This window comes from Rhipicephalus sanguineus, chromosome 4 (assembly GCF_013339695.2).
Source record: "Rhipicephalus sanguineus isolate Rsan-2018 chromosome 4, BIME_Rsan_1.4, whole genome shotgun sequence".
Classification (NCBI taxonomy): Eukaryota; Metazoa; Arthropoda; class Arachnida; order Ixodida; family Ixodidae; genus Rhipicephalus; species Rhipicephalus sanguineus.
Genome location: NC_051179.1, coordinates 187,317,246 through 187,336,582, shown reverse-complemented (window position 1 = coordinate 187,336,582; position 19,337 = coordinate 187,317,246).

The window sequence follows — 19,337 nt, the reverse complement described above, 5'->3', positions numbered from 1 at the left end:
CTGGTGATCGTCCATCTTCTAAAGGTGATGATCGGTAGGCCAACAGACCTAATCAAAAGTCCCTCCTTGAGTCGGCGCATTTTTTCAGGATACGCTTGACTACTTGGACACCTTTCTCCGCCAGTCCGTTGGATTGGGGGTAGCCCCGGCTTGATGTGACGTGTACGAAGTCGTACTGTTTCGCGAAGAGCGCGAACTCGTAACTGGCGAATTGTGGGCCGTTGTCCGTGCACACTTCAACCGGAACGCCTTGGCGGGAAAAGATAGCACTGAGAGCCTCTACTGTGGTCCTTGCCGTTGTGTTACGCAGTTGCTCGACCTCTGGGAAATTTGAAAGAGCATCAAACACAACTACATACGATCGCCCGGCATACTGAAATATGTCAGCACCAACCCTATACCATGGGCATGCTGGAGTTTCGCGCAACAGAAGAGGCTCTTGCGGTTGCTTGTAGGCGTATTTCTTGCAAGTGGGACAGCTCTGAATAAGCTGAGTTATGTCACTGTTAAGCCCTGGCCAAAAAATCAGACTTCTGGCTCTTTCTTTGCACTTGCGCAATCCGAGATGTCCGGCGTGAACTCTGTCTAGGATTTCGCGCCGCATGCTTCTCGGTACCACGACTTTGCTGCCCTTCAACAAAACTCCATTCACGACTGTCAGGTCCGCGGAAAATGGTTTTAATTCACCTTGTACCTCTTCGCCGGCGGTTACCTTGCCGATGACCGCGTTTAAGTAGTCGTCCTGAGCAGATGCGTTGGCTAGTTTGCGGCGCGTATTTTCGGTGACCATTGCGCCCACGAGTTGCACGGCATGAACGTTGACGTCCTCCGTTGCCCCAGAGTTGTCATTTCCAATTGATGGGGATGCTCGTCACAGCATGTCTGCTAGTACAAGATCCTTTCCTGGGACGAACTACAAAGAGTAATGGCATTTCATAAGCCTCAGAAAAAATCTCTGCAAGCGCAGGGGCATGTCAGAAATTTCCTTGGATGTTATTGAAATTAATGGTTTGTGATCGGTTTCGATGATGAATTTCTGGCCGTACACAAATTGATAGAACTTTTCGCACCCAAAAAACAATGTCTAGTGCCTCTTAATTTGCGCATACCGTTGTTCGGCTTCCGTCATGACACGGGAAGCGTAGGCAACTGGTCGCCAGCTGTTGTCCTCCTGACATTGCAGAAGCGCTGCACCTACACCACCTTTCGAAGCATCGCATGTCATCTTAATTGCCTTTCTGGGATCGAAGATGGCTAGCACTGGCATTGAAGTTAAGATGTGAGCGACTGCTTTCCATTCTTTTGCGTGGTTTTCGGTCCACTCAAAAATGTTTTTGGACTTGATAAGATCACGCAGTAGCGTGGTTCTCTCCGACAGGCGTGTGACGTACTTGCCAAAGTAGTTTAGTACCCCGAGCGTGCGCTGAACATCGGCCTTCGATTCTGGCGGCGGCACATTCCTCAAACTTTGAATGAGCTTCGGGCTGGGCGATATGCCTTTCCGGTTGATCACCGTCACCTAAGAACTGTATTTCTGTCAACCCAAATTCACATTTTTGTGCGTTTAGCATCAAGACAGCTTTCTGAGCCGCCTTCAAAACTGCCCTCAGTCTATCATCGTGCTCCGTTTTCGTTTTGCCCCACACTAGGATGGCATCGATGTAAATATGAACACCTGGCAAACCGTCAAAAACCTGGCTCATTTTCTGTTGAAAAACCTCCGGTGCAGAGGAAATGCCGAAAGGCAACCGAAGATACCTGTATCTGCCAAATGGGGTTGCAAAAAGTGCAATCTTGGATGTTCGCTTGTCTAAAAGAATTTGGTGAAACCCGGATTTCGCGTCCAATCTGCTAAAGTACGCAGCACCAGCGAGTTCTGCTTCGATATCTTCCCGTTTGGGAAGCTGATAATGCTGCCTCTTGATATGTTCATTGATGCGCCTCGGATCCATGCATACTCTTAGACTGCGGTCTTTCTTCTGCACCAAAACCAAAGGACTCACCCAGTCTGTTGGGGCGGTTTGCTTCTTGATAATCCCGGCACGCTCCATTCTTTCAAACTCCTCACGAAGCGGCTGACGTAATGCGAGCGGCACGCGGCGTGCTGGCTGGACGACAGGCACTGTCCCTGGTTGCACCACCATGCTGTAAGGCTGCTTGAGACATCCGAGACCCTGAAACACGTGCTTGAAGTCGTGTAGTACATCATGCTCGTGGCAAGCGTCAACTAGGCCGATAGGGCGTTGAAAAAGACCCAAACTTTCACTAGCATCCAAGCCAAGTATGGCCTGACCACGCTTTACCACGAAGAATGTGATATTTTTAGTTGTCTCTCCTATAGTGACACTTTGTGACGTCCTCCCGAAATTCTTGATCTCTCCTCCGTTGTATGCTCGAAGTACTGAATTTGAGGGCTTCAAATGACATTCTGTTGCCATCTTTCGGTAAACAGCAAAATGTAGGAGGTTAGCCTCGGAGCCGGTATCAACCTTAAATAGTACTTCTTGATTGGCGACATGTGCCATCACTTTCCAATCCTTGCCTCTTTTGCTTTCATTACCTACTTGAAGGATTTCGAAGGTATCGTGGACACCTTGCTCGGTTACTTCCCTTACTTCGTCCTTGCCTATATGTGTCGGGCAGCACACTGCGAAATGATGAAGCCTATTGCAAAAGTTGCATCGCTTGCCATAAGCGAAACACTGGCGTGGATTGTGCTGGCGGTTACACTTCGTGCACCGATAATCGCTGCCTTGACGCCGATTGTCTACTCTACACTTTGTTGCTGTCCTTTTTGCGATAGCATCTATCACATTGTTGCCTTCGCGCCAGACTACCTTCCTTTGCGTCAACGCTTCTGCAACTTTGCACATTTCTTCCGCTTTCTGCAGCGTTAGGTTCTTTTCCTGAAGCAATTTCTCCCGTAGTTTTGCATCGTTAGTGCCAAACACTAGCTGGTCTCTCACCATTAAATCTTTTGAACCACCAAAGTTGCACTGCTCTGCCTGCTTCTTAAGGTCACGAAGAAAATTTTCAAACTGCTCTCCCTCAGCTTGGTTCCTCAAGCGAAACAAGTATCGTTCATAAACTTCATTTCCCACCTCAGAGCAGTAGGCTTCAAACTTTCGCACGACGGTTCCGTAGTCTTCCCGGCTTCCTTCGTCCGCGAACTGGAAGGTGTTGAACGCGTCAAGGGCGTCGTCTCCGGCAACGCTGAGCAGGAGGGCTGCTTTCGACGATTCGGTCCTGGGATGTTCTTTCGACTCTGTCGCCTGGAGAAACAAGTCAAATTTTTGCTTAAAGCGTTTCCAGTTCGAAGCCAGGTTACCCGTCAGCTGCAAGGGTTCCAGGGGCCTTAGTTCCATCACCGCTTCTTCGCTGGCCGCACGGCTTCCACTTCTGACACCATGTATCGTACTGATAAATGGTTGAGGCAACAGCAGGGTGCAGAACAAGAATGCCCAAGGTTTTATTGCATGCGCCGTATTTATACCTTGGTAGATGTACACTGCGCATGTGCGATGCCGTGTCGGCTGTAGGGGAATAACACGTGCCCGATACATAAATCCTTCTTTGAATAAAATTGGGACTGTTTCCATTCACATGTCACCAGCATAGGGCAGAGACGGGAGATAATACGTCAGACATTCCTGCAGCGCTAGCATTGCTGTTTTTAGACACGGAAGTTTTTTCTCTTCCATGCATTCGTTGTGTGGAGGGACTTTTGCATTTTGCGATGGAGGTCGGTTCCAGTTAAGGCGAACGCCTTAGATACCTCATCAAACACGTAAAGTGACCATCGGCCTCAAAGCGAGTGATGCGAAAAAATAATCACAATGTACTTCGTCACCTTGTGACGTCATCGTGACGTCACAGAGTGCCAGAACTTTTGACATCATCATGAGGCTATAGTGACGTCATTGGAACATCGCATAATGTGACGTCAAATGATGAAGTCATCAGATGACATCGTCGCTTGGTCATAGGTGGGCCGATCCCGGAGGCGCATGAGGTGCCGAAAGCTTGCAATGCCTCCGATACAGGAGGCAATGCAAACCACACTATACTCCATCCCTCCACTACCGTTCAGCACTACCAAGGCTACGGCGTGTAAGCAAGCCACACGCTTGCGTAGCAAAACATAGTTCCAGATATAATTACCGTACAATTGGCAGGGTTGAGACATTTGAGCTTGTTTGGCACGTATTAAGTCTCATCGATGCGTGATTTGTTTATTTTTGTACGCATTTATGCCGTGTGCATTTAATTGTTGTATCAGTAACCACCGGGAACTGTGGTTAAATATCCACGGGGCAGCGCTCATGCAGACGCGACCGCCCGCTTCGAAATGAGCCATCGCTTTGTATTATTTCCCGCTGAGGACAAAGGATCAGGTAAATTTTGTCGTTATTTGCGAGATCAGCTGTTTGTTTAACCACGCCTGCGAAGTTTAACGCGCCGAGAGTTTGATAATGGTTCTGGGTATTAGAGCAATACAGTCACAAATATATTGCTGTCGAAGCGCCAGCACATTAAAGGGACACTAAAGAGAAACAATGAATTCGTTTAGGTCGATAAATTGTTCTCTGAGAACTCTAATGTCGTTAATTTCGCCATCATACATTTATTTATAGAGGAGAAAGTCATGTAGCGTCATCATCATCGTCATTTTACAACCACGGCGCCACGTCTCTCGCGCAGCTCATGCCTGGCGCTCGAGGCGCGAGCAGTTAGGAACGTGCTCACGCTCCTGGAGGCTGCACGCCGGCAGCCGCTGCCGCTCTGCTGGTACTAGGGCCTTCGAATAAAGTGGCGAGATTTCGGCACAGTCACTTCGGCCGCCTTGACGTCTTCTCTCCCTCTCGCTACAATTGGTGACCCGGCCTTCGACCACGCCCTTCGACGAGCGGCGCTGCCATGTTGCCGTCACTCTGCCCGTCAGTGAAGCCGTTCCACCCGGCCTACCACCGAGCGTGGTTTATGCAGCTCGATGCCATTTCGCACTGAATGGCATCACGGCACAGCCGATCATGCACGCCGTCCTGCTCCAAGCGCTGCCGGTTGAGCTACACCATCTTGCTGCCGCAACGACATCCAGCCCGCAGCCATATGACGACCTCTGCGCTGCGGTGCTGGCTCGCTACGGCGAGACGTACCGCCCGCTACCGGGGACCCGTGAGTTCCGGGTTTCCCCTCCGTCAACGCGAGCGGTACCACCCGGCCCGCAGCCCTCCCATGACCACGACCTACCTTCCCAGGGTACGACTCCACCGACCTCACGTCAGGCTACCAGCGCATCGATTCCTGCGCCCGACCACCCGCCCGACGAGGTACAGGAAGTGCCTGCTGCCATCGGCCACTCCACTGAGAGCTCTGTCTTTTCGACAGCCTCGGCCCATGGTCCTTCAGACGTGCCGGCCATCTGCACATCTTCCCCGACCTCCCTGGCCCATGACACTTCTGCCACGTCAGGCTCCACGACGGCTACCTCGCCGCACGCCCTGGAGTCTGCCATAGACAGGGACATCGTCACGCCCGCTATACGACCCCCAATTGCGGAGGCATCGCCAGCGATGATGTCCGACGAATCCGTTTTTCCATCGGCCTCGACACTGTGCGCATCTTGCCAACAGCGACCAGCCTCGCCCTCGCAGTCTCTCGCAGCCGAAGTCCCAGCCCTTAACCACCGATGGCCGAACTTCGGAGACGCTGCGACTATGACTGATGCGCCTGAGGACGACGTGCCTGGTCAGCATACGCCAGAGCTGACCGCATATGCCACGCCAGCCACAGAGGCAGACATCCAGCATGCCGACCTGCGCACCAGCCCTCGTGAGCCGACCACCGTAGGGGCTCCCACAAGCACAGGTTCGGCGTCCGAACCTGCAGCAGAGACCACGCCTGCTCAGCTTCAACACAGGTTTCCTGCGGAGCCCTTGAAGCAGGACACCATCCACCCGACAAGTGACCGCTACGCAGGCGCACTGGTCGCAACGGCAACGCCCAACCGCCACACACGTCTACCGCACGCGACTTTACGTCGACGAAGCCACCGCGCTCGACGCCAAACACCGAAGAAGCTTCACACCCGCCCTTCAACGCTACCACGCGGTGCAGCCATCTCCATCAAGGGTATCTATGCGTTGCGGAGACATCCCTTCGTGCGTCGTCATGTGACCGATACGCACTTGCGTCGACGTGCCCCCCGTCATATGACCCAGTGGTCAACGCTGCGCCGACGACTGCAACGACATCTGCACCCGCCCTCAACTGCATCTGCGGGCACCTCTCTCAGCCGCGCTCACTCGCGACAACCGGTGCGCTACCGAAAGGCCCCATCAAGTCGCCGTGGGACCCACCTGGGTACAACCACAGCGTACTTTCGCCCGGTTCTTCGTCCGCTGCGCTTCTCCCAGAGCCGCCCGCCAGAGACTTACCCGGTTCCCGAAGATCCTTGCACGTTCACGACCTGGACTTCTCACGGACCCTCTTGTCTCGCGATAGCAAAATTCTTGTATATACGCCCCCATCGTTTTTTTTTCAATTCGGCTTCATTTCTGCGGGGGGGGGGGGGGGGGGTAGGGAGTAATCTGTAGCGTCATCATCATCGTCATTTTACAACCACGGCGCCGCGTCTCTCGCGCAGCTCATGCCTAGCGCTGGAGGCGCGAGCAGTTAGGAACGTGCTCACGCTCCTGGAGGCTGCACGCCGGCAGCCGCTGCCGCTCTGCTGGTACTAGGGCCTTCGAATAAAGTGGCGAGATTTCGGCACGGTCACTTCGGCCGCCTTGACGTCTTCTCTCCCTCTCGTACAGTCACGTTCAAAGTTTCACTTTTAAATTTTGCGCCTAAATCTCCCCGCGTGACGTCAGAATCTCAATGTGTATTTATTGTATTTTGGCGCCATTGCCTCAACAAAATTACCCCAAACTTGGTATGTTAATCCTATGGCCCCCTCAGAGGACAATGTACTTCATTTTTACCGATGCGGAACTAGTAGTCCCTAGTAGGCGCCGTCAAAACATTTGACGTCACGGCGAATGGTGCGGAAACTTCTAGGTGGCGTCGCCACCCCCTTTTGTTTTTGCGCGTTTTCTCGCTTACTAAGCATATTCTCGCAGCAAGCGTGGTGTTTTTGGCATCGTGAAAGAGTACTTTACTAATATGAGAAAAATTGTTTTGCCCTTTAGTGTCTCTTTAATGTAAAACAAATACAAGCGTCAGTTTGTAAGTTACGGGCCACACGGACACAATGACGACTTGATAAGTTCCAGGCGGAGGGCAGCAGCTGCGATGGGTGCAGCCATTTTTAAATGCGAGGCATCTTTTAGCGGAGCTCAAACCGGTGGCGATGTGCGGCGTGACCACGCATGCGCAAACCCTCTGCGCATGCGCAAACCCTCTCCACACACCTCTCCCCACCTCTTCACTTCGCCTCTCCTTTCACCCCCCTTTCCCCCTTTCCACTCCCCCTCCGCACTCCCCTTCTGAAACGCAGGCACGACATGCCGAAACGCTGCTTCGCATCGCCCCTCTCCTGCGTAACGCCGCGATGAGCGCCAGTGCATGCGCGTCTCCTCCCCTCACTCTCCTCTCCTACGCTCCCCCCCCCCCTCGCGCGCCTGACGACCGCGTTCCTCGCTCGCCCTGTGAAAATTAACGGCAAGGCTAGAGGGAAGACACGACGCGCATAGCGTTCCTCTTCGCGTTCCACGACGCGAGGTCGGTAGCATGGCCAACGAAAGCCAAAGGAACGCGATCGTGCAAGTGCTCCGGCTTCGCATCGCTTCATGGTCCCATTTAGCGGGAGATGGTGTAATTTTTTTCTACGATACCGTCTGTTCGCTTTAGTCGCCCTATGCGTGCGAGCAGACGCCAGGGAGACGCTGAGCTGACGACGCGACGCGGATGAATACATGTGGTGGGGCTAATCGCCCTTCCTATTGGCTAAGGGGTCCTGTAGCCTTCACAGTGCTGAAGGGAACTTCTGAGATGGAGTATGGGCACACTGCGCTTGCATAGGCTGCTCCACCAGCGCGGCGTCGTTCTGCGCCAACGCGGCCGTTTCCGCGTCCCTGGGGTGATAGCGTTCCCTCCCAGACCACACACGCGGCTGCTTATGCAAGCATGGTGTCGTCTGCATGCGTTCCTTTGCAACTGCTGGCTGGTTTTCAGACCGTCGAAGGTTTGGATAAATTTTTCAGGGCAGTAAACATTGACAAATGCAAACTTCTGTGCGAGGCAGGTCTTGTACAATCGCGCTCAATATGACTTGCAACACGGGAGCGCGTGGCCTCACGAGTTTAATGACTGCGCACGGCTTCAACTTGCTTCATTTCTGTAAGTTAATATTATTTTCTTGTTTGGGAACATCCCCCAGTCAGGTAAAAGTGTTTTGTTGTAGAAATAAGGGCTAGTGGAAGGAATGCGAAATATTTAAACTCGTGAGGCCACACGCTCCCGTCTTGCAAGTCATATTGAGCGCGACTGTACATAGTGGTAAAGAACTTGTCTCTGAGGACGGAAGCGTGGTGACAAGTCGGTGTGTGTCCCAAACGCGCATCAACGCTCCGTCGAAAAGTATGAAGTTGAGAAAGTAAGCATTTTTATTCAATGACAGTCGTTTTATTTAATCCTGTTTTCTTGTCTTGAAGCTCTCTCGAAACAAATGCGTCATTGATGCGACCTGCGACTGCAAAGCAGGCGTACCAGGATAGTGCAAGTACGGTGCGGCAGTGGCCGTGTACGTGCAGAGATATAGCAAACTGATTTTAGCGCGAACATTTTGTTATGTAAAGCTAACAAAAATAATATACGAGCATGACAAGCGCTAAACAGGTACTCCAGCCCTATAGACATATACTGTGAATCGAATACGCCTAGAACGAAAGGAATATTCATCGCTGTCGAGCCTAAACAAGCGAAACACGCATAAATGTTACCGCAGATTTTGTAACATTCGCATGAGCGAGCTCTTACACCATTGTAAGGGGATGGAAAAAATCGTCAGGAGGTAGGCTGGGTGCTTCTGTTCACTGGCCTTTGCATTGGCCACGAAATGCCTACTCCAAATTCTGCTATTTTCTGTGAGCTCCCAGTCTGTTCCGTCAACGCTGCGCATGAAATAAGAACTAGAAATAAAAAATGTCTTTGCGATATTGATTCAGCGTGAAAAAGGACATATCGCCATTTGGAGACCATGAATAATGGGTGTATCAAAATTAAAGCAGGTCTCAAACAATGTTTCATTCAATGGGCGCCTCTCCCATAAAATAAACGTAACACCCTGCACCGAATAAAATTACAAAAAGTCTTGTCACGGCGAACAAGTATCAAACTTTGTAGTCTCTCCGTCTCCCAGTGAGCCTTCGGGAAGCGGTAAAACTTTTTCCCAAGTGAATTGGTGCGAGTACTGTGACAGCCCACAACACAACAAATCTTGTTGCTGCGATGCTGACCCATGAAACGACCATCAAAGAAGAAACGCTTCGCAAAACTACGGAAAAACACGAACGAGCTGGAACTTAAAGGAGCACTGACACAAAAATTTTGCACCTTGTTTTTTTTGTTGCAATAGATATCATCATCATCATCATCATCATCATCAGCCTGTCTACGCCCACTGCAGGGCAAAGGCCTCTCCCATGTTCCGCCAATCAACCCGGTCCTGTGCTTTCTGTTGCCACGTTATACCTACAAACTTCTTAATCTCATCTACCCACCTAATTTTCTGTCTTCCCCTTACGCGTTTGCCCTCTCTTGGAATCCAGTCAGTTACCCTTAATGACCACCGGTTATCCTGCCGACGTGCTACGTGCCCGGCCCATATCCATTTCTTCTTCTTGATTTCAACTATGATATCCTTAACCCCCGTTTGTTCCCTGACCCACTCTGCTCTCTTCCTGTCTCTTAAGGTTACACCTATCATTTTCTTTTCCATCGCTCGCTGCGTCGTCCTCAATTTAAGTTGAACCCTCTTTGTAAGTCTCCAGGTTTCTGCTCCGTAGGTAAGTACCGGTAAGATGCAGCTGTTATATACCTTCCTCTTGAGAGATAGTGGTAGACTACCATTCATGATTTGATAATGCTTGCCGAATGAGCCCCATCCCATCCTTATTCTTCTAGTTATTTCACTCTCATGGTTCGGCTCCGCGGTTACTACCTGTCCTAAGTAGACATACTCCTTTACAACTTCCAGCGTCTCGCCACCTATCGCGAAGCGCTGTTCTCTGCCAAGATTGTTCCACATTACTTTAGTTTTATGCATATTAATTTTCAGACCTACTCTTCTACTTTCCGTATCCAGTTCAGTAATCATGAGCTGTAATTCGTCTCCCGCGTTACTCATCAATGCAATGTCATCAGCGAAGCGCAGGTTACTGAGATACTCTCCATTAACTCTTATCCCTTATTATCTTATTAACATTATCTTATTAACATTATTAACATTAACATTATCTTATTAATATTATCTTATTAACAGAATTAATACGACATTAGAGTTTAATCAACCAAGGGACCAGGCAGGATTTCGTACAGGCTTCTCAACAATAGACCATATTCATACTATCAATCAGGTGATGGAGAAATGCGCGGAATACAACCAACCCCTATACATAGCCTTCATAGATTACGAGAAGGCATTTGATTCGGTGGAGACATCAGCAGTCATGCAAGCACTGCGGAATCAGGGCATCGACGAAGCCTATATAAACATAATGGAAGAAATCTACAGCGCATCCACAGCCACTATAGTCCTTCATAAAGAAAGCGACAGAATCCCAATAAAGAAGGGCGTACGACAGGGAGACACGATCTCTCCAATGCTATTCACCGCGTGTTTACAGGAGGTTTTCAGGGCCCTAGATTGCAATAGATAGCTTATGATCAACTTATCACGGCTGCAAACCTCGTTTGCGCGAGCGCGCGACGGTTATTTATTTAGAGACTTCTTTAGAGCGCCCAGTTGCAGTTTCGGTTTCAAAGAGCACCGAGCTAGGCAGCATCCTCCGATGGGAAGCGAAAACACAGCTGGCCACGTGAACACGCGAAATTGTGACGTAGGCGGCGCGCGAGCGTGAGTGCGGTGGGCGCCGAACCAGGTTAAGTTGCGCCAGCTATGGAGGATTAGAAACAACTAACAAACGAGTAATCTATGTCCTCCGAGCATTCGGAAGCTCCCATCTCGACTCGCTAAGCTTACAGCATCGATTATAGGGCTGACGCGCTGGAGTTTTGAGTACTGTGGCGGAGCCTGGTGGCGTGCGCCGAAGTTGCTTGGGTAGTCAAAAATGGACGCCGACCGGCAAGTTACGCAGTTCTCAGTTGCTTTGAGCGTTTTACTTAATTTTGCGCCTAGTTTTCAGGCTCAAAAAGTGCTTGAAACGTACGCAGGAACTTGTCCGCTATGCCTGCAAAGTCTGACATGTTTGACGAGCGATCCCTACTTCAACAAACCGTGCCGAAAGCAGGTGGTCCGGGCGACGGTTCTGAGCAGCGCGCGGTCCCGAAGCGCGGTCGCCGCCGTTATTGTTGCGTGGTTAATTGCCTCGAAAGTGGGGGTAAGGATCCTAATGTGCGGTTTTACTGGTTCCCCTGAAAGCCGTACGAAGTGGAGCGACGGAACCGCTGGATACGTGCCGTCCGACGCGTGAAGTGAGTACGCGAGCAAAACGTGGTTTGCAACGCAACGTGCTGATTACTTTTCGTACGCGCGTGCACGCGTTTATATATGTATATATTCCCTGTGTGCAGTCCAGACGGCACGCCGTACGTGGCTGCCGACGGCTATCACGAGGATATGCAGCCGGCATTTCGTGGGAAACGAGAAAAACGATGCCATGAGTCAGCCTGTGTATGTGCCGACGATTTTTCCGGCAGCTTACAGCCGGCTGCTTCCAGCGGCCGGCTGTAAACATTGCGCGCCGTCGCTTCTCGACCGCCACCGCACGCTGACAGAATTTGACGAATTCCCTAGAAGCAAATGTTGAAAATTACGACCGTGCATGGGGAAAAAGTGTGTTTGCGACTGAATGCGGCATAAAACGGCACACGGCGCGAATGCGCTCATTCGGGCCGCCGACGGCTAGCCTTCGTCACTGGACCTTTCTTGATTCCGTTTCGTCGTGTAATGCAAATCATTTCGGCTTTCTTAACAGCAATCTTTTCGTTTATGCACTGTCGTTAATCGCGCGAGCATGCCTCGTAAAACTTAACTCGAGTTCAACGTCGTATGAGATTCGCTGCACTTGCGAGTTGCAGCGCGCCGAAATGGTTCCTTCAATCTCCTGAACTTCGTAAACATACTTGACGTTGACGAGCTTCTTGCGTTTACGCAGATTGCTTGGCCTGAAGAACTCAGCCACGCCAGAAATTGGCCGAGATCCAAAGCGCAGCACAACCGACAGCGGCGGCTCCATTGCGCATCTGAGCTTAGTACTGCATGCGGCCGCCAGTCTGACTACTCGGAACCAAAGAACTTATCGTAGGGGGCGCTTTTTAGCACCGTTTTCGCAGCGCCGCCTGGGCAGCCAGTCAGGCCTATTTGACTATGGCTCTCAAAAACGGCGCCGAATCGGGACGAATACATTGCTGTCGAAGCTTAAGGACATGAATCTAAAGCAAATGGAAGCATGAGTTCGGAACTTACACGTTACAGAGCGCACGGCGGCCACTTGATAGATTCGAAGTGGAAGACTACAGCTTTTGGCAGTGCTGCCATGTTTTTCGGAGGCGCGAATGCCTCGCCGGCGAAGCTTGCCAAGCAAGTTGGACAGCTCTCGCGCGTGCGGCGACGGCCGACGTTCTGCGGCATAGCGCCGTTGCGGCAGGCCTGCCGCTAGCATGAGCGAGCCATAACATCTGCCAACGGGCACGACGAGCGAACAGCGTAAGAGAACACAACTAGAACACGCAAAGCCGCAGGCACGGAGGAAGAAATGGAAGGTAGCACGGCACAAGCGCAAGGGCACAACCAGCCACCAGCCAACACAAACTCGTGACGTAGGTTTGTTTACGCATCCGCCGCGTTGATGTCGGCGTCGCGAAGCGCTCGCATCTCGCTCAGTCGCGCGGCATGCACTTTAAAATTGATTTTAAATATGTTCTAGGCTATATTGGCCCTTGATATTTCGTAGACGTTGTGTACGGCTCCACATACATCTATTTCACTCATTATCTCGCCTTCGAAATTTTGTGTCAGTGCTCCTTTAACGCTGTCACCGGCCGTGGCGTGCGAAAGCTTCCATCACCCCAGGGACGCGTGCGCTGCCGCTGGAGGCGTTCCCGTCAGCGGAGAGTTAGAAGCGCAGTGTGCCCATAGGTGCCCAAATATTTCGAGGCCGGTGGCTTCAATACAATAGTCTGGGAAAAAAAAGGAAGAGAGCTTTCGCCTTGCAGCCGGCTTAGGCTAATGCATGCGAGTTTTTTCAATGACAGTGTATGGATGGATGTCATGAGCTTCCCAGCCGAATCTAGTTTAGCTGAGTTAAGGCTCTCTGCCTCTTAAAAAACCTTATATACTCAGAGCGCAACTTGCCGCGCTTTCCCGCAGGTTAACCTTACTTTTCCTGCTATTTTTTATTGCTGCCTACTTTCTTGCCACCAAACTTCCAGTCGTCTTGTACTTATTTCTATCGCCGACCTGTTTACCTTTAGAGGGTTGTCTCTAAAAGCCAAGGCTTCATGAACAGTAATGCCCAAAAATATACCTGGGTGGATATCTTCACATTGAGTTAGAACATTCTACATATTTTCTTAGCTTACACACAGCATGTACAGTTTTTAAATGCGAAGCATTTCTTAGCGAACATCTGGCAATTTGAGCGTTTCTATCTACGTATCTATCTATCTATCTATCTATCTAGCCGCCTACGTCTGGGTGCTCTCATGATCGCCTCCTTAACTTGGTATAGGCCAAAATTGGCATGGGAGTTTAAGAGGACTTGACATATATGATTTTCGGGTCATGACATGAATAACTTGAAAATGCTGTCGCGTACGTTGTCAAACCCTTTCCACTAGACACGTGTGGCACACGCCCGTTTACCACGGGCCGCGGTTTACGGGTATGCGCCACATGTGATTGACAGTTTATATCTACCCAGGAACGGCAAGAACAGACATTGGTAACTTAAATGCTAGAGTGTTAAGGAAAACCAACATCGGCAGCGTTGACTCGAAGAATGGAAAGAATGAAAATTAGGATCCCAGCAGGAATCGAACCCGAGTATTCTGCGTGGCAATCAGGTTTCCTACCACTGAGCCACGCCAGGTCTATAAACCGGTTTGGAAAAACAGCCTACGCAGGCGTAATGTCGGTGAAACGTCACTTGTGGTTGTGGTGCTTGCTATCTAATTTTACGAGAAAGCAATAAACACTACATGGTACGCCTACGATGTATATACTCCAACGATACAGGCGTCATATCAGATTAATGTCTCTGGTTCGGTGTTAGCTCCGCTTTTATAGCAGTCTACTAAACAGTACGTTTGTATTCCTATGATTCAGCAAGCTATATTGAAGCATTGCTCGACCCCGCATGAATACATTAACGAATGTTACGTATGGTATTCACATCACTGTACCGTAAAATGCACTTTGTCCGCCAGAACGATGCAGTATCCTCTTCATTTCTTACGAGGTTTGGGAGGATGATGCGAGATTGACTGACAGCCACTTTGTAGACTAGGCTACGTAGGCCGCATACGCCCAGGTAGTCTACGAATACGACAAGCATCATGCACTGATCTTGATCTACGCAGCACTATCCAGGCCTACCAGCCTCGACGGCCTATACCTCACCAACGCGAAGAGTGGCTTCAGGTTCCGACATGTCGCCGGCTCTATCGACAAACAATTTTCGACGATATGACCGATGCATCACCAATTCCTACAGCTCTACTATACCACATACTTCACTACACATGGACACCTCGTCACCACAATCACGATCGGATCCTATAGCAAGTCATGACCAGCTGCTGGTGCTCACTGATCACGGTGATGATGCCCTTGTTCAAGAACTGTCAAGAACTTCTTCCACAGAGGCACACGGGTTCGTGAAACATGCGTGCGTTCTCGGGACACGTATAAGCACTACATATCAGCTTACCGCTTCTGGTGTTGGTAGTACCCACGTTGCCATTGGCAGCGTTACCCAACCGTAAACAACTGGTTATATAACGCATATGCAGCTCTTCAACATATATGTGTGCGTATAAAATTTATACAAATCTTTAGCATCATTTTGTAGAGTGTCGCTCCGTAAAAGAAAGTACGCCACAGTCACCTTCCCGCCGCATGCTTCGCATAACATCGACTCCCACGGTACGTGGGATCTGCCGAATTTTAGGGGCGAAGCTCCTTAAGGCGGCACCCGTTCGTCCCTCGTAGTCGTCGTGGTCGTAGTAGTGAGTAACAAGTCTTACGCTTTGACCTCCAAGGTGGTGCCGGTGGGAGATTTCTCCTGTGCCTTGTTGAACAATAAAAAATTCGCAGCGTGCGCGTTAACTAAAAGCCGAATTCTTCTGTCTCTCATTCCCCATTAGCAGCCATTGGCATGTTCCAGTAGGAAACGTTAGTAGAAGTAGAAGTGTAAGTGTTAGCTAAAAGCCGACTTCTTCTGTCTCTCATTGCCATTAGCAGCCATTGTTTACCTCCAAGGTAGTGCCTGGTGAGATTTCTCCTGTGCGTGATTAAACAATAAAAATTTTGTTCAAGACGCCGTTGATTGATGAAATAAACCAACGAAAGACGCCAGATGTTTTGTAAAAGCAGAACGAAAGAACGCCAGATGTTTTTCTTAAAGTGTAGTAGTAGTAGTTGCATGTAGCCACCTCGCCCGATCGTCAACGGGCGAGGTGGACCGGCAACGGCGCGAGGACCCTGCCGTACGAGAGTTAAATCACACTAAAAGACATACTTTGCGGGCGATACACTCTAGTGAGCTTTCAACTTTTCGTCTTAATGTACATGATAAAGAAATTATTTCTACGAAAAACGCAAGGCACACCTTGAGCAGTATGTTTGGTTTTGGGACGCTAAATGGAACCATGAGGCGATGCGAAGCCGGAGCACTTGCACGATCGCGTTCCGTTGGCTTTCGTTGGGCATGCTACCGACCTCGCGTCGTGGAACGCGCGTCCTGTCTTCCCTCTAGCCTTGCCTTTAATTCGCACAGGGCGAGCGGGGAATGCGGTCGCTCTTGGCGCTCTTTCGCTCGGGAGCGGACTTCTTCCTTGCATTTCACCGATCACAAGTGATAATGAAGGGACCACGTAAACCAACAGTACATTAAAAGTTTGATGTTTAATATATACACGATGTTTCACACTCTTTATATTATGTACTGGGCGCATTTCACGGAAGAGTTTCACGGTTTACAGATGATTCCCTCCGTAGCTTCGCCCCACTCATCATCATTCACCCCGTGGATACGCTGTGATTTTTTTTCTTGTTTACTGAATCTCGCTTTATAACTATGCTTGTTAGAGAACCTCACCACCCTTCAAATAGCAAATCACTTCGCCGTAAATTGTCATAAAATGCATCCCTGCTTATTTCGTTTTTACCCTTTTGCTCGTTACGCAGAGCCGGTTTCCTTTCCATTGCTGCTATCCAATGCATCTTTTCCGCTTGTGTGAATTTCCGTTGAATGATCTTTGTAGCCATATCGCTTACGCTGCCAGCCGTATGAGCCTCCTCGATGATGATATTAACGCAGGAAAAACCACATATAGCATTGCCAACTGTAGCATGCACACGCTCGCGCGAAAGAGGTCTTCTTCCTCTTGTTCTTCGTGCGCCTTGATGATGACATTAACGCAGGCAAAACCACATATAGCATAGCCAACTGTAGCATGCGTACGCTCGCGCGAAAGAGAAGTCTTCTTCCTCTTGTTCTTCGTGCGCCTTGATGATGACATTAACGCAGGCAAAACCACATATAGCATAGCCAACTGTAGCATGCGGTGCTCGCTCCACTCCGGTAGTGCGCTTCGATACTAATAACATGAACGAAGAAGACAAGGCGGCGGAGCGGAGGGCTCGCAAAGCAGGAGCAGGGCGGGCTCGCCGCCAAAACCTTGCGGTGAGAGCTCGCGAGGCCGCAGAGAGACGTCAGCGTCGTGCGGACCCCGAGATACAAGCCAGCGAAGCCGAAGCAGCGCGGAAGCGGAGGCAAGAAAACCTCGAAGGGGTACGGGCGCGCGCGGGATGCAGCGGCCAAGCGCCGAAAGCGGTCGCTACCAGAAGTTGGTGGCGCCGACGCGCGCTTCAAGCGCGATTAACTCGACCACACGTTCGGCCACAGCTGCAATGTCTGCAACCACTTGTGGTTCGAAAATAACCTGACCACAATCGCTACTATAACAACGTGTGACGTCTTTATATGACAGTAGAGGAATTGTACGGGGCATTCACGGTTTACCTATTTATCTCCGAGCCAGCTCCTCAATCATTATTCACTTCGTGGATATGGCGTGATTTTTTTCTCAACCGGACTCGGTCGGACTCAAGCTCACTAAAATATTACCCAGGCTCACTCAGACTCAGACTCACGGCTCGATCTGAGTCTCAGTGAGTCGACTCATGAGTGAGTTCGCCGACCAATGCTTGTAATACACCAAAATTTCTGCAGCAGGGGAGCAGTGTATGACGAACGCGATTCACTGGTCAGGACATGAATAACGCGAAACGCCTGTCGCGTACGTCATGAAATGCTTTCCCTCAGTCACGTGTGGCACATACCCGCATACCACAGTTCATGTTATGCGGGTATGTGCCACAGGTGATTCGCAGTCTCAATCAACACAGTAACCATGAACATACAGATTGAAACGCAAAGCAATTGAGGGAAGTGAAGGTAGAACTCCCCTGGAAGACGCTCGACTGCCATCCACTCGTCCACGTGGTCCGCCAGAATGACGCACTGTTCCCTTCATTTCTTATGAGGCTGGGCGACGGCCTCATGCTGGCAGAGTATGACGTCAGATTGAGTGAGAGCCCCTTTGTGACACGCGAAGAAACCGCCGCTGAGTGCCCTGGTGGCTATACTACACTCTTAATCATGTCCTGCTTAAAGTGGCAGTCTATAGTCCGGAAACGAGACGAAAAATCTAACGCCTATAGATTGTTTAGCCGGCACAACCTCTAGGCGGCGCCGCCCGTAGCCGTCCCTCGGCGTAGTAGCTTTCTCAGCGGCTCATCTCATAGACGGGACTCATTATAGACTCGAATCGCGGCTAGTTCAAGGCCGGCTATAAAGATCTCCTCGTTCCACGTGACCAGCTGTCCTCGCTACGGTGAGTCCTACCTACGGTGCGTCTCAGCTGCGGCGCTTCCTAGCTATAAGGCGGTGCACGAAGCGGTGGAAAAAAGATTTATGTCACCTTTTAAGCTCTATCGCGGATTTGGAGGCTTAGACCCATATTTTCTGGCATACATAATCCATATACACATATTACATTCAGAAGTAAACCGCAGAAAAATTCACAATAAATGCACGCGGATTCGAACTCGCGAACAGTCGATCAGTAAGCGCGCACGCTAACCACTACACATAACGCCGCGGCCAAGGTGGTAAAAGAATTGGGTTTTATACGCACTAATGCGTCGCTACACGCTCTGGCGTATTAGTACAGTGGAGGTCATTATTATGCATCTAGCGTTCACTGATACACAAGGAGACGCTTTTTAAATGACATTCGTGAAAATATATATACGCGGTCACTTAAGTTATTGCTGGGACCATGCTTGAAGCGAATTTGCGTGCTTGGTATAAAAGATCAAACTGTCCCGCATATATTTGCCACTGGCGCCTCAGTGACATTTAAAGAATATTGGCGTGAAGAATACCCGATTTTATTCATGTTAGCCGTCAGCCTGTTGCCTTTCGTGAATTGAACGAGTTTTCAACGTCAAATTCGCTTGCCGTGGAACTTGTGCTCAGAATCCATTCGCGGCAACCGCACAGCGACGTAGCCGATTACCGACGGAGAATCGCCGCGTTCTCAGTAACGTCACTGACCGCTTCACCGCCGACGGTTACGGGGCCGGTAGCCGATATCGTAACTAAGCCTATTCAGTTTATTTCGAAGCCGTAGTCGTCCGTGCTTCAGAACAAACCGCTCACGCTCATATGCCAGGATGTTTTACTCGTTACCGTCGTTGGTTCGACCTTCTCCCCGTAATAATTACACACTGAGTTGAACATGCGCTGATAATCGTGGTATTGTCAGCCATATATACAATAGGCGAACACGCCCGAGCAGGTGCGGTACGCCGTGCATGCACTACAGATGAACTTCCTCAACATTGTGTAAATTACTCATCTTGG